The sequence below is a fragment of the Cyprinodon variegatus genome, unplaced genomic scaffold (genome assembly GCF_000732505.1).
Source record: "Cyprinodon variegatus isolate N-32 unplaced genomic scaffold, C_variegatus-1.0 Scaffold1458, whole genome shotgun sequence".
In the NCBI taxonomy this organism is placed as follows: domain Eukaryota; kingdom Metazoa; phylum Chordata; class Actinopteri; order Cyprinodontiformes; family Cyprinodontidae; genus Cyprinodon; species Cyprinodon variegatus.
In genome coordinates, this window is record NW_015151911.1 from 127,830 (window position 1) to 132,287 (window position 4,458).

The following is a 4,458-nucleotide window of genomic DNA, read 5'->3' on the forward strand; positions in this document are numbered from 1 at the left end:
AAGGAGGGCAGCAAAGAAGCCACTTCTCTCCAGGAAAACCATCAGGGACAGACTGATATTCTGCTAAAGGTCCAGGGAGGGGACTGCTGAGGACTGGGGGAAAGTCATTTCCTCTGATCAATCCCCTTTCCCATTGTTTGGGACATCTGGAAAACAGCTTGTTGGGAGAAGACGAGGTGAGCGCTACCACCAGTCTGGTCTCATGCCGACTGTAAAGCCTCCTGAAACCATTCATGTGTGGGGTTGCTTTTCAGCCAAGGGAGTCGGCTCTCTCACAGTCTGACCTAAAAACACAGCCATGAATAAAGAATGGAACCAGAATGTCCTCAGAGAGCAACTTCTCCCAACCGTCCAAGAGCAGTTTGGTGATGAACAATGCCTTTTCCAGCATGATGGAGCACCTTGCCATAAAGCAAAGGTGATATCCAACTGGCTCGGGGAACAAAACATAGACATTTTGGGTCCATGGCCTGGAAACTCCCCCATTGAAAACTTGTGGTCAATCATCAAGAGACGGGTGGATAAACAAAAACCTAGGATTTCTGACAAAATGCAAGCATTGTTTGTGCAGAATGGACTGCTATCAGTCAGGATTTGGTCCAGAAGTTGATTGAGAGCATGTATATAGAATAATAATGTCATTTCATTTTTGGTTAATTCCTCCATTTTACAAGTTTTTTCAGTTTTAAACTTTTAAATTCACCTTATTTTATGCCCTACTTACTTTCTTTTCTGTAATAATTTAATAGTTTTATGTTTTTAGCCATGAGTTATTAATTTCCTGTAAAATTTTAGAGTTTTGTTTTTTTAAAAGCACCATTGAAATTAAAACTTATTATTATTACTAGTATAGTGTAAGTTTAATATATAATACAGTGTAAATATGTTTAGTATCAGGTTTAAACACTGCCTTTTTGACTTCTTATTTTAACCCATTTCCCTCTGGAGCAGAAAGTTTCTTTGAACTCTCCTCTCCTCTCATCCATCCATCCTTTTAAACTATTTTTTTTCTTGTTGCTTTTTTGAAATCTGTAAATCTTCTTACCTTACCTTCTTTTTGGCCTTTAACTTCAACTTGGTTTATCTTATCTTTAACATTTTTGTATTGCAACATTAAAAGAACCTGATTTTCTTAGCAATTGATCAAAAATTTCTCTGTGGGCAGTTGACAATTCCCTGGAACCTTGCCTTTGTTCTACTGCCCTAGAAATGCAAAATCTGTCCCATTATCTACAGGTAACTTAACTCTGCCCGATATGCAATTTAACTCTGCCCGATACACATCAATCCTCTGGTGCCGACCTGGATAACTGGGGCGGATCCAACTCTAGATTACCGACGTCTCAGTAAAATTAAATGCCTTCTGGTGGCACCTACAACCTTCCTCTCACTCCTAGAGAGAGCCTCACATTCCTATGCGAGGGTCTTTTGGTTCACAGGTGGAAAAAAACCTGAATTGCCTTTCTGCTCCCCAAAAAGAAAAGTTATATTTTATTTTGTATGTATATTCTTTAGTATTATACTAATGGTAATGCTTTTAAGTGATTAATCTTTAATTTAGTTAGATTTTTATTTTAGTTTTTGTTAGATTACATTTATTTATTTGATTATTTTAATGGAGAAAAAGAAGACTTTTTCTTTGAGCTAATTTTCCAGTATTTGATTTCTAATAATCTTTAAATCTGTTAACAACCTATTGTTTTGTAATTTAGCTTTGGAAATTTAATTTAAACTGTGCCGACAAAAGATTCACTCACCGTCTCAAAAAGATGGTTCGTTTTGATCCTCCTGCTGACCTCCAGGGACCTCGATGCCAGAAGTCCTCAGTCCCTTAACCTTCTAACGGGGTATTGAGGCTGGAAGACTGCTTCCTCCAGGTGGTACCTGACACTTCTGACAATCGCTGTGCTCAGAAAAAATCAGTCAAAGAGAATCCTGCTTTAACAACGACAACTTGTCGTGGGAAAAAAAGTATTCAACTATTCATCCCAGTTAAATAAACGGAGATGGATGGATTTCACTCAGTCGGCACATTTATTCATATCTTTGCAAAGAGAGAACAGTTCATCATACAGCCCTTATGGCACAGCATTCTGCTCCGTTCTGGAATGGGCATCGTTCGTTCCCCCTTACTTACAACAATGGAAAGTAGTCAGAGTCAAAACTAATTAGGAAACACTTTGGTTAAACAGTAAAATGTAATGAATAAACCTTGAGACAGAATCTGGTTTGTTATGGGAAGAAGCTATGTCTGCTCTACAAACACAACCCTGCAGAGAGTTGTGTGGCTTTCACGGAGAAACAGACTGAGTGAAAACTTTTATAGTGAGTAAATAGGATAGATTAATATATAATAGAAGAGAGATAAAAATTTTCCGACAACACCATTTATTCACAGCTCTCCTTTCAAAGCATTATGGGATTTGCTTTTACAGCTAACCCACAGCGGCAACTTATACCAAAGATGGCGCAGGAACCATGCAGTGGAGGAGAAGGTACTTGACCAACGGGGAGCAAAAAGTAGTGATCATCTGTCCAAACCATCAGTTAACAGAGTTTGCTATAAAGTCCACTATATAGTCCCTGCTCTATATAGTGATTGAGGGATTTAGAGGTTAGGGTGGACGTTAAGGCCCTAAGTGAGCTTGAATTAGCAATGAAAACAACAACTTTTTAACAGAGAGTGCACAAGGAAAAGTGGGCTTGTGCATGCCCTCGAACGCATTTAATAGGCGTTCCCTCTCGGGAGCCGGTACAGGGTTGTGCAAGTGCATTTTGTGAAGAGGAGAGGGGTGGTCTTTTAAAATATTTTGAAAAACTGCAAACAACCTTACCGTGGTGGAGGGGTTTCAGTGCCTTGATAATCCCAGAAGCTATGTTTTCAAGGGGCTTAAATGCCCCTGCTTGCATCTTGAGAGAAGAGAAGAGCTGATGGTTGAACCCGTGTAGTTTTCGTCCTGGCTGTGGAACAGTAGACAAGATCTAAACCCTCTGCAGGGTGCTCGAGGGTTCTTGTGAGTTAGCCCAACCAGTCCAACTCTGTCTTTTGGTCCTGGAAAAGGAATTCTACTGGATCCCTCATTTTGCCTTTTTGGGGGAAGCTTCAGGAGTACAAAGTCAGAGCCCTTCACTAGGGGCCATCCAGTCTCTGTACAAGCAGAGCAGAAGTCTGGTTCACATTGCTGACCTGAAGTGCATGTTGGACTCTGACAGAGCTGCCCTTGGTCATCAGTGCAGTTCATAACATTTGTGGACAGGATTTCTAGTCACAGGCAGTGAGTCGAGCGGGTCTTGTTTGGGTACCAGTGGCGTCCATTCCTTTTGAGGCTGACGTGGTTCTACCGTCTCCCTCCTGCCAAGACCTTCAGCATGCACTGGGGCTTTTCACAGTAGAGTGTAAAGTGGCCACAATGACAATCAGCTCCTCCAACATGAGGCCATGGTTCTTGACTGTAAAAAGGTGACTTGTACCATTCAGGTTTGAGAAGAGTTCCTGCCTTAACTTGCGGAGTTTAAGTGTCTTGGGGCCCTGCTTATGAGTAATGGGAGAATCGAGTTGGATATTCGATAGACAGATTGGTGTGGCTGCTGCTCCCATCTGCTGTGGTGAAGAGAGAGCTAAGCAGAAAGGCAAAGTTCTCAATTTGCCAGTCCATCTACTTTCCTACCCTTACCCATTGTCATGAAATCTGGATCCTTACCTAAAGAATAAGATCCTGGATACAAACTGCTGAAATGAGATTTCTCTGCAGGGTGACTAGGCACTCCCTTGAGTCTGCTGGGCACTCCCTTGAATCTCCTGGGCTGGCTAAGACATCTTTTTTGGATGCCCCTTGGATGCCTCCCTAGGAAGGTGTCCCAGGTATGTCCTACAGGGAGAAGTCCCAGGAGAAGACCCAGGATAAGCTGGAGGGACTATATCTCTCTGCTGAACTGGGAGCACCCTGGGCTTCCCCCGGCAGAGCTGGAGGTTGTGTTTGCGGAAAGGGAAGTCTGGGTGTCTCTGCTGTGACTGCAGCCCCCGTGACCCAGTCTCGGATGAAGAGGGAGACAATGAGTATGAGGTACTCATCATTAACAATAATAAAAATCTATCTTTGTATTTTCATGTTTTTAGCTCATAAAGAAGTTTAATTTTATCTTGGAGACAATTATTAACATTGTTTCCACTATTGCAAAGCAGCCACTATAAGCATAGGTGTAAAACATTTGTTGAGTTTAAGAAAAGCCTATGAACATAAAACAGAGGAACAAACAAGTGTGAACATGGAACTCTTGGTACATAGGTTCTCATCCATTTATTTTTTTATTTGGATTCTTGTGTAAAAATACAATCTGGTCTATGTTTTCAGCTTTTAGAAAACGTCTTTGAGCAGAGACGTCTCTTGCAGTGAGAAAACTCCTGCAGAGACACTCTAGTACCATAGATGCAGAGGAAACCCTTTGCTTCTTTACAGA